Source organism: Schistocerca americana, chromosome 3 (assembly GCF_021461395.2).
Source record: "Schistocerca americana isolate TAMUIC-IGC-003095 chromosome 3, iqSchAmer2.1, whole genome shotgun sequence".
NCBI classification, from domain to species: Eukaryota; Metazoa; Arthropoda; class Insecta; order Orthoptera; family Acrididae; genus Schistocerca; species Schistocerca americana.
Genome location: NC_060121.1, coordinates 346,707,534 through 346,719,670, shown reverse-complemented (window position 1 = coordinate 346,719,670; position 12,137 = coordinate 346,707,534).

Here is a 12,137-nt window from a genome sequence, read left to right as displayed (position 1 = left end):
TGAAGACAATTTTGGAAAATGACCTGCATGTACTTTGCCAGTTGATTCTTCCCAAAGTGCCAATTTCATTTTGAATGCATGTATACGGCCAAGGAAATGTGTTATCAACAGATCCTTATCCTGAAGTGTTAAGTCATTCGGGTAGCTGATTTTATTGGTAAAGAATGCAAGGTCTCTTTTGCATGAAGACTGGTCCAGTTCAGGAACACACACATTACTAACGTCAGCAAACGTAACTGGCTCATCTGTATCTTCTCTAAATGGTGCTGTTTCATGCACCCTTATGTTAGTTGTAGGAACTACACTTATTAAATTTTTCAAAGTGACTTTGTTTGCACATAAATTCTCCTGGTGAGTCATGCTTAGAAACCCTCTGATTTCACTAGATATTGGAAGCTCTTTTTCATTTTCTCATACAGTTGCGCTAAGAGTCCTGATTTATTTACTAAATGGCTGGTACTCTGTCTCCAGGCGCAGAAACTAATAAATCTCATGATAAACCTGTATTTTCTACACTTCCTTCTGTGCTGCTAAGAATGTTCATTGCATCTAACAAGTCCAGCAGCTCTTTTTGACCTCAAGTTCACTGTTTACGCATCTGATAAAAATGGCTAGCTGTGCTATAACCAATTTTGTACAAAGATTTATGAGCTAAATGTGAATGTAGTCTGCCATATCATATATGCAGTGTGTGATTGTCATGTTTGACAATGGAACCTTGTGAATCTGTAGATTCTTCCCAGGCAGGTTGAAATGCAAAGACATTGCTGGTGTTACACAATGCATACCTAGCCCTTGTTGCGTTAACAGTTGGCTATATAGTTATCTCACTGTATGCTATATTTGTCATCATCCTGTGATTGCATTCCAGGTTTTTTGGAAATACTGTATAGGAACATCAGGAGATGGAAGTGCTTAATTTGTTGTGGGGTCATGTCACACAAACTGCTCTATTGAGAAATGGTACTTTGTAAAATAAATGTGTTACACAAGACATTATCCATCATGTGTTGGAAGTATTTTGCAGCATATACTGACAGCTTAATGTTGTCAGTAATGTGTGTAAGTGCATAATGGATTCTAGGCAGCCAATGACAGTACATGATTGAAGGTTAAATACTTTCACTACCTCACTAGGAATACATCCAGTTGTGTTGCATTACATGTCTCATTGTCAACAGGCCACTTATGACATATAATTGTTTTTGTGAAGGGATTTGGTGTTATAAGAAGATTGGACATGGTATAATGTTCTTGAGTGTACTATGTGACTGTTGGGAGAGCAGTGTCAAGAAACTGGAAAATTCAAAGAAAAAAGATTAGGGTATGATGTCCTGGTGATGAAGTCATTATATGGAGCACAGGCTTGTATTGGAGAAGGACAGGTAAGAAAATCGGCTGTTCCATTTCTAAAGAACCAACACTGCATAGATCCTAAGTGAATCACAGAAAACCTAAATCTGAATCTGGAGAATGCAGTAGGTGCTGTAGATGTGCGTGAACTGGACTTTAGGGTAATGACATCATCACAGTAAACTGTACTTGTGAAGATATTACAATCTTTTTTTTTCCTTTTTCTTCAATGCAATGCTGCTGAAACAGTGCTGTGTTTTCTAGGTCAGCAGATAGTTCAATGCTGACAGAGGCAGACCAAGCAACAAAGCAAATGTGCAGCCGTCAAGAAATGGATTTTTGATGAAATTCAATAATACTAAATGTTTTTTGACAAAGACTGTGTCTGTTGTAACCAACAAAAAATAAATAAAAATGTCCAACAAATCAATATTTTCCTCTAGAAATTGCTTCATCACAACTGCAAGCAAGCTGGCTTTTGACCACTGCATCTTTGACAAGTGCCTTAGTCCCAAAAAAAGGGGGGTGGGGCAATTTATTACCAATCCCATAGATTTCCTTCCTTGCAATAATAATAATAATTACAATTACAATTACAATTACATGTGCTTCTTTCTATCCCTCCCACACACACAAAAATAATGATGTACACATACAATAGTGCCACAGATACAGGTAAGTCCAGACTGTCACATAGTCAGGAAAAAGTTCCTAAATGCCTCTCTTTTTTGGCAGAAGACCTCCTTAAATTTAGTGAAAAGTCTCTTCAAAATTCATCATTTTGCTTTGTACATAGAGGTTCTCAATGGGAAGTAATTTCACTATAGATTCTGATCATCTGCCTAAGTACTAGTTGATAATGAAAGCTCAGAAAATTGAACGACAGTCTCCCTTTCGATCTTATGACAGTAGTTTGAATATTCGCACGAAACCTTGTACTGTATACAACACATAACAATGGGTTCAGTATGAATTTGAATGCTCAGCTAGATTTTACTGGTAACGTAAGGCTTTTTGACATGTCAAGTTCTTGGCACAGTTTTCTGAAATTGTCATGTAGTGAATGTGTCCTGCACTTTCATTGTTAGCTGGTGGGAAGAGTGCAGAAACACATGCCAGTATCAGCTGTGCACTTCATAGTTCTATACTTCATCATCATCATCATCATTTAAGACTGATTATGCCTTTCAGTGTTCAGTCTGGAGCATAGTCCTCCGTGATCCGCTATTCAGTGCTAACATTGGTGCCTCTTCTGATGTTAAGCCTATTACTTCAATACTTCAAAATCATTCTTAACCGAATCCAGGTACCTTCTCCCTGGTCTACCCCGACTCCTCCTACCCTCTACTGCTGGACCCATGAATCTCTTGGGTAACCTTGCTTCTCCCATGCGTGTAACATGAACCCACCATCTAAGCCTGTTCGCCCTAACTGCTACATCTATAGAGTTCATTCCCAGTTTTTTTTTTATTTTCTCATTGTGCACACCCTCCTGCCATTGTTCCCCTCTACTAAAGTGCGCGTCATTTATGTTGGCGGCAGAGTTTGGGTTGGTTCTGCGCATCTGACGTCACAAAACACAGTCAGCCAATGAACAGAGAACGACGTTGCCATATCTCGACTGCAGTGCAGAGCATGGACGAGTGTCTTCAGTTTTAGAAACGTTCAGTCATAAATAAAGTAATAGAACAAAAGCAATGTCTTGATAGCAGGCATTCTTTTATAGAAAGCTTGGAAAAAGCATTCTTTCAACCAATTGCTTCATATTCTATTAATTAACTAAACCAAACAAGCAATAGGACTCCTAATTCAGGCGATAGCAAGGAAAGGTGTTTGTATCACTCTCACGAACAGCTTTTTCGCAATAAAGAACAGCGGTAATTGTTTATTTCCTATTGTACTTCGACGAAGCGTGAGTAATTCGTAGTTGTACCAACAGTGTTTGTCAGTATTTTGCGTGACGTGTTGTACTCCTCATGGCGTTATGTAGTCAGAAGAGGTGCGTTAGCGTAACGGTTCAGGTGTTGGGCTGCTACGTGAAAGGTTATGAGTTCAAACCTTGTGCGATGCTTAGTATTTTCATTATTTAAAAACAATATCGAAGTGCCTTACTTCACGAATTATATTCGTTTGAATGCAATTTTTTGAAATTTCTAGTGCTTTGTCTCTTCATTAAACCTTTCCTGCTGCAGACACGTGCTCGCCGCATTCCGCGCTGTGCGCGATTTTGTCATCACTGCACTGCTCGCCTGTGTAGACACATGGTGTTCCCACTGCTTTGCCACACTTATCATTCAATTCCACAAAAACTATTTGGCCCAAAAATTTGATTTTTACACGTCTTCTTGACTGATACCTTCCCCCCATAAATGACTTAATTTTTTTTCGATGTTCAACACAGTTGTTATGCAGCATTAAATATAGTAAACCATTGCACAAATTTACTGTATAACAATAGCTCATTTAAGTACCACATAGGTGTCGTATGTAATATTGAGAAATATTCCGTCTTTCGCGACTGTAATAAAAGTATTATTTACACCGGACGCTCACTGCATTAGCTTTGGTACACCTCGCTTCCAGTTCTTTCACTATGTTGCCATCCTGTGAGAATATGCATTCTAAGTACTTGAAACCGTCCACCTGTTCTAACTTTGTTCCTCCAATTTGGCACTCAATCCGTTTATATCTCTTTTCCACTGACATGACTTTTGTTTTGGAGATGCTAATCTTCATACCATAGTCCTTACATTTCTGATCTAGCTCTGAAATATTACTTTGCAAACTTTCAATAGAATCTGCCATCACAACTAAGTCATCCGCATATGCGAGACTGCTTATTTTGTGTTCACCTATCTTAGTCTCACCCAGCCAGTTTATTGTTTTCAACATATGATCCATAAATAATATGAACAATAGTGGAGACAGGTTGCAGCCTTGTCTTATCCCTGAAACTACTCTGAACCATGGACTCAATTTACCGTCAACTCTAACTGCTGCCTGACTATCTATGTAAAGACCTTTAATTGCTTGCAAAAGTTTGCCTCCTATTCTGTAATCACGTAGAACAGACAATAACTTCCTCCTAGGAACCCGGTCATATGCCTTTTCTAGATCTATAAAACATAGATAAAATTCCCTATTCCACTCGTAACACTTCTCCATTATTTGCCATAAGCTAAAGATCTGGTCCTGACAACCTCTAAGGGGCCTAAACCCACACCGATTTTCATCCAGTTTGTCCTCAACTAATACTTGCACTTTCCTTTCAACAATACCTGAGAAGATTTTACCCACAACGCTGATCAAAGAGATACCTCTGTAGTTTTTACAATCTTTTCTGTTTCCATGATTAAAGATTGGTGTGATGACTGCTTTCATCCAGACTGATGGAACTTGTCCCGACTCCCACGCCATTTCAATTATCCTGTGTAGCCATTTAATACCTGACATTCCACTGTATTTGATGAGTTCAGACTTAATTTCAGACACCCTGGCTGCTTTATTGCACTGCAGTCTATTGACCATTTTCTCCATCATTTTCTCCACTTCCTCAAATGTGATCCTATTTCCATCATCATTCCTGTCCCATTGTACATCAAAATCTGAAACATTACTGATCGTATTTTCACCTACATTGAGCAACTCTTCAAAATATTCCCTCCATCTGCCCAAGGCATCAACAGGATTCACCAGCAGTTTTCATGACCTGTCCAAAATACTTGTCATTTCCTTCTTACCTCCCTTTCGAAGACTGCTAATTACACTTCAGAATGGTTTTCCAGCAGCTTGACCCATAGTCTCCAACCTGTTTCCAAAGTCTTGCCAAGATTTCTTCTTGGATGCTGCAATTATCTGTTTGGCTTTGTTTCTTTCTTCAACATAACTTTCTCTGTCTACCTGAGTTCTAGTATGTAGCCATTTTTGATACGCCTTCTTTTTCCTTTTACAGGCTGCCTTGACTGTGTCATTCCACCAAGCTGTTTGCTTCATCCTACTTCTATACACTACTGTTCCAAGACATTCCTTAGCCACTTCTAGTACTGTATCCCTGTACCTTGTCCATTCCTTTTCCAATGACTGTAACTGACTACATTCAACCAACTGGTACCTTTCTGAGATCGCTGTTATGTACTTGTGTCCGATTTCCTTATCCTGAAGTTTCTCCACTCTTATCCTCCTACATATGGACCTGACCTCCTGCACTTTCGGCTTCACAATCCCAATTTCACTGCAGATTAAATAATGATCAGTGTCATCAAAGAATCCCCTGAATACACGTGTCCCCCTCGCAGCCTTCCTGAATTCCTGATCTGTTATTATATAGTCAATGACAGATCTGGTTCCCCTGCCTTCCCAAGTATACCGGTGAATGTTCTTATGTTTAAAAAAGAAGTTTGTGATTACTAAGCCCATACTGGCACAGAAATCAAAGAGTTGTTTCCCGTCCCTATTGGCCTCCATATCCTCTCCAAATTTACCCATAACCTTTTCATACCCTTCTGTTCAATTTCCAATCCCAGCATTAAAATCACCCATGAGCAGAAAACTGTCCTTGTCCTTTACTCTAACAACTACATCACTGAGTGCGTCATAAAAACTATCCATCTTATCTTGATCTGTCCCTTCACAATGCGAATATACTGACACAATCCTAATTTTCTTGCTAGACACTGTCAAATCTATCCACATCAGTCATTCGTTTACATACCTTATTGCAACTACGCTGGGTTCCATTTCTTTCCTGATGAAAAGCCCTACACCCCATTGTGCTATTCCTGCTTTGACTCCTGACAGGTAGACCTTGCATTCTCCGACTTCCTCTTCTTTCTCACCCCTTACCCGAATGTCACTAACAGCTAAAACGTCCAACCCCATCTTACTTGCAGCCTCTGCCAGCTCTACCTTCTTCCCAGAGTAGCCCCCATTGATATTATAGCTCCCCATCTCGTTACCATTCTTTTGCCGAGTCGTATCTTAGGAGTCCCTGGTTTGTCAATTAGAGGTGGGACTCCGTCACCTCCAAAGGTCCGAGGCATTTTGCTCTGATTGTTGCCAGCATCATATTTATAGTACCAGGGAAGCAGGTTGCTATACTTCACTTTAATATAATTATATAGACTCTCCCCCTCATCATAAAGGCGTTTCTGAACATCAGAGTCCTCTTCATTGGGCTTCAGTAATTGTTTCTCATCTTTTATCACAGTTTAGTGTTCTCTGTGTACAGCGGTCATTTTATAAAAAGGCTTACTGCCCTAATTTGCTAATGGCATCAGCTGGTGTATGAATGTACTCTTATCAATCCCCATTCACTTTGATGCCACTTTCCTGACCACAGTCTGTTTTCCTCAAATTCTGCTTTGAAGTATCACCTTCTGAATGATACTCAGAATTCAAATGTCACAATCATTTTTTTCCTTGCTTTTCTTCCAGTTCAGTGTGTGTTTTCAAGTCTACTATAGTCCTATGCTGTGTCCACATTTCTGCCTACTTATAATTCCTTCAAAATCGTGTTGATTGTTAAAGGAGACAAGTTATCAAAGGTCCCTGTGTTTGCTCAGTGTAAAAAAATGTCCTTGTGTAATTGTGCCCTGTTCCTATAAGAAGTTCCCACGTCTGTAGCAGATTGCTCTATACTGCTAACCTCTTAAGCTCTTGTTGTGTGGATGTTGGAACCTGTACACCTCTTCCACTGAGAGTTAAAGGACAGAATAAAAGTATGTGTTTGATACAGTGAAATTACAGCTAACTCTCATATAGCTTCCAATACCTGATCAAGCCTCTTGCATTTGGGCAGCAACAGTTCCAATCTGAGTCTTTAAGCAGAGTCTCACTCACTGAGTAAACATTCTGCTGTCATGCCCAATGGTGGACACTGAAGTATGCTCAGAAGACTGATGGTATTGATCAGCATCAATTTCCAGACCATCTTGATTGCCAAACTTTTAGCCAGACAGGACTGGCAGAATTTCCTGTGTGAAACAGTAAAAGTAATATGTCAACATTCAGCTCTACGTATTTGGTGCTCGCGAGGCTTGCTATGTGTTACAAAGTATTAATTACTACTATTCACATTATGCAATATATCTAACACACTGTGATTGGTTACTGTATTTTGTGGACTATAAAATGCACTTTTTTCTTCAAAAAAATTATCTCCAAAATTCAGGTGTGTCTTATACTTGAAATTAATATCAAATGTTCAGTGTTGGATTTAAAATTCCTGCCAGTCTTACAAATGGCCATATATTTGATGCCACGGGAAACATGTCTCTATCTGGCAATATTGGATTCAACTGACAACAGCAGTGCAACGATGCAATGAAAATGAGTTGTGGTGATTCACAACCTTGCTAACAAAGTCTTCCTCCCGCCCCGCCATCACAAACCCAGGACACTGCCTAGCCTATGATGCATCACTGCAGTCTATAGTGCCAGTGAACTTAAATTGAAAGTGATTAGTGTTATAGGTAACAGTACAGTATTTTTCTTAGTAGCTAGTTTCATAATGGAAAAAAGTAAAAGGTATTCATATGATGCAGCCTATAAATTTAAAGTAATAGCTTATGCAGAAAAATGTGGAAACAGAGTAGCTGAGCGGCATTTCGACCTTCCACCAACAGAAGAAAGCATTCGTGACTGGCAGGATAGTAAATAAGAACTGAAAAAATTGAGGAAGACTAAATGTGCAAATGGAGGAAGGAAAGCAACAGAGCCAATGCTACAAGATGGCGTACTGAAATGCATTCAGGGACACCATCAAGATAGTACTGGAATTAGTACAAAAATGATGCAAATACCAGGGTGTATATGTGGACGAGGAAAAAAAATCCCGGATTTTTCCCGGTTAAAAATACACTTTCTCCTGGATGAAAATACACTTTTTCCGTGTTAAGTAACAGTATACTTTTCCTCGGAACTGTAAAACTTATCAATCCTTTCAATGATTATGGTTTTATACACTGGCGTAGAATTTCTCGGCACGTTAGAAAACTAAACTCAGGGGGAAAAAACACGTTTTGAAAAGATGTCTGATGTGCAGCAACATGTACACTGCATATTTCGTATTACCAAAGTATAAATTCGAATTCCACCAAAAACGGCATGTTACTTTCCGAAGGATTGAGATCGAGATTGCGTTACGCTTTTGTAAGCCGGTCGTAGCTCATGTCAACCGATGACGGCGGATATTCAGAGTATAGGACATGTGATGTAGTCAGCCAATAGCACATCACTGCTAAGTAGCGCAAACACACAAATAGGGAAAGGTAATGGTTTAAATTAATATACATAGTGTTGCTAAAAGAAAAGAAAAGCTTTCACGTACCCTATAATATTGGCCTCTAAAATTAATAAGCTGCAAAAGAAGCTGGGCTTTCACACGTAATGGTGATCCTTTTGCGCGTGTTACACTTTTAAGATACACCACTGAAATGTGCCAGCAAATTTTTTAACAACGTCATAAATGTCTGATCTTTTGGGCTCGAAAATATTCTAAATGGTCGTTCTCAAAGATTTGAATTTTGAATGACAGTCAAACGCTCAGTGATTTAAGAAATTCATCGGACATTCAAAATCGGGTGATGCTGAGGGTATTAGATTAGGAAATTAGAGGGTATTAGATTAGGAAATGAGACACTTAAAGTAGTAAAGGAGTTTTGCTATTTAGGGAGTAAAATAACTGATGATGGTCGAAGTAGAGAGGATATAAAATGTAGACTGGCAATGGCAAGGAAATCGTTTCTGAAGAAGAGAAATTTGTTAACATCGAGTATAGATTTAAGTGTCAGGAAGTCGTTTCTGAAAGTATTTGTATGGAGTGTAGCCATGTATGGAAGTGAAACATGGACGATAACCAGTTTGGACAAGAAGAGAATAGAAGCTTTCGAAATGTGGTGCTACAGAAGAATGCTGAAGATAAGGTGGGTAGATCACGTAACTAATGAGGAGGTATTGAATAGGATTGGGGAGAAGAGAAGTTTGTGGCACAACTTGACTAGAAGAAGGGATAGGTTGGTAGGACATGTTTTGAGGCATCAAGGGATCACAAATTTAGCATTGGAGGGCAGCGTGGAGGGTAAAAATCGTAGAGGGAGACCAAGAGATCAATACACTAAGCAGATTCAGAAGGATGTAGGTTGCAGTGGGTACTGGGAGATGAAGAGGCTTGCACAGGATAGAGTAGCATGGAGAGCTGCATCAAACCAGTCTCAGGACTGAAGACCACAACAACAACATCGGACATTCGCGCACAGAGTTCATCTTGTGTAAAAGGAAATTTACTTGAAAGCAACGCTTTTCAAACAACCATTCTGAATATTTTCCCGCGACCTGTTAGAAATAGATTCGTTTCAGCAGTTGCGCCAGATGACAGGCGTCTTCGTGCTTGCGCAGCTACGATGACACAGGAAGCCCGTACGTTCGTACGTGTAAAAACAGAAATAGATCATACATTATGTCATAAAAGAAACAAGACGTTAGAGGATACTCCAAGAGCCTGGGAATTTTGTGAACCCTACTAAAATGCATAATTCGGCTTAAAGTGCACATTCGTATGTCCAATTCAGATGTACCAGTACCGCATTATCTCATGATTGGTTCTTTATTATGGCATAATGCCATACGTGCTAGACGATGGAAACGTGAACTTGAAATGAAATGTAGCGAACAGTTGAAACTAGGCAATAATGTGGAATTAAACACTCCGTTTCAAATAAATTGACTGACTCGGCAGAAAATATTAATAAGTCAAATTTCTTTAACAAACCGACGAAGATAACTTCATTGTTCTGCAAGGCGATTAACGCTTGACTGTCAGAAAGGTAGAAACAAAATAAAATCTGAAACTAATAACCTATTTTAGCCTTCCGTATTTATGAGTATGTATTATAATTCGCTTGATAGCTCCCAACCACAGAAATCCGTTTTGTTTTCATTTTACGTGAGAGCAATAAACGAAGAGGGAACAGCAAAATCACTTAACGTAAACACGGGTCACGTGGAGGCTACCACCTCCCCAATACAACCTAGACTGCTCTGTACATCAGGGCCGGATCTACGATACTTCCGAACCGGGCCAATATTAGACAGTGGCGCTCCCCATCCCTCGAGCGTTTGAGGTAGGACGCCAAAAATTTAAAAAATTGATTTTTCAAAAATATATTCATATTGTAGCGCGCTTCTTTCTTAAGTGTCTGATACATAAAACATAAATGATCGAGACAACGTAAGACATGTTATTTGGTCTTAAGTGTGCCGAAGTGCAGTGCCACGCCTCTTCACACAGTATTCTTCCATCGCACGTCTCTCTATTTCGCTCTGTGGAATTCAAACGTGTAATATTTTTTAATGGGTGCCATCAAACTACATTCAGACCACTGGAAATTAAAATGTCCTGTGGTGCCTCTCCTGCTCCCAGTCGGCCGGTTTGACATCCTGCCCCGCTTTAAAAAAGCTGGCAATTAATAGTGGATGGGATTATTTGGAAAATTTGCAGTCTTTACTGCCTATTAGCTAATAACTTGCTGTTCTGTGTGACATAAAATTATATATAGGATACGTAGAACGAGTAAAGACAAGAGACAAGCAAGACTACACATTATTTCAATCCTCAAGCCCTAGCTTTTTCTTTTTTTTTTTCCCCTCTGTAATCTTGCCACAGCTTTATGTGGCGTACTTTCCTTTCTGGGAAAGAATCTATTATGCTATCAAAGTTCGGCAACGTTGTGCTACATGACAAAACGAAATGTCGTTGTCTAATACCAGAAAAGCTATTAACACATAGTACCCAAGACTGGTGTGGTTTTTCGATCAGATTACGTGTATTTTGTCACTGTGGGCTAGATAAAACGAAATAGATCTGCCTAATATTGCAGCAGTTGTTACACACACCAAATAAACGAAACTGTTTTGGCACAAATGGTCATTTTTATAACACGACAGAATATAATGCACGAAGTACTAATATTAGGCCTACTACAAGCAAAAAGTTTTATGTTAGGAAATAATTTCGCATTTCATTCATACTCTAACTTCTGAAGCATGAGATCGAAAAGTGGTAGTACGTAATTTTTATATAAATTTGTAATCGTCATATACTTACCTGAGGCCCCGTTTCTTCTCCTTCCTCGTTCTAACAAACAATCTTGTCATCACTAATTCTGTAACTATTCCTGCCAGTGTCAACATTTATTCTCTGGGTAACTTCACTAACCCTGCCACAATCACCGGTTTAGTTATCCCGCATTTGTTCTCCGATTAGGCGTTATTAAGTGCTCGTACAACGCGTTCTCCGCGGTAGTCCCAGAATAGAACTTTAGCGGTCGCTAGCCGGGGACTGTAGTGTACCGGTCTGGCCAAAAATTTTCTGTCAAAATTTCATTTTTTGGATACACCGAGGAGCCAACACGTAATCTTATTCCTGTTAGTCGTTTATTTCCACTCTGGTAGCCAGAATCTATGGAATTCGCTAGTAATTATAACAACGCTGATGATTTGCAAACCCAGTCAACCACATAAACAGCGACTGTCATTCACCCTTTCGGCTTTATTCGCTCAGCTCGTAAAGACCCGTCCCCTTTTGTCTGCAGAAAAGCATTTTTTTTAGATGCGACGGGGATTCCCCTGACAGAGACATCACATACACTATGCACGCATTCAAAAATAAATTTACGATTCATTCAGAAATCAACTTAGAATTTGGTGAAAGAAGTTCAAAAACCAACAGGGATGCGTTCAAAATCATACGAGTAATCGATAGACTAACGTGCGCTGGATGCAAGGCG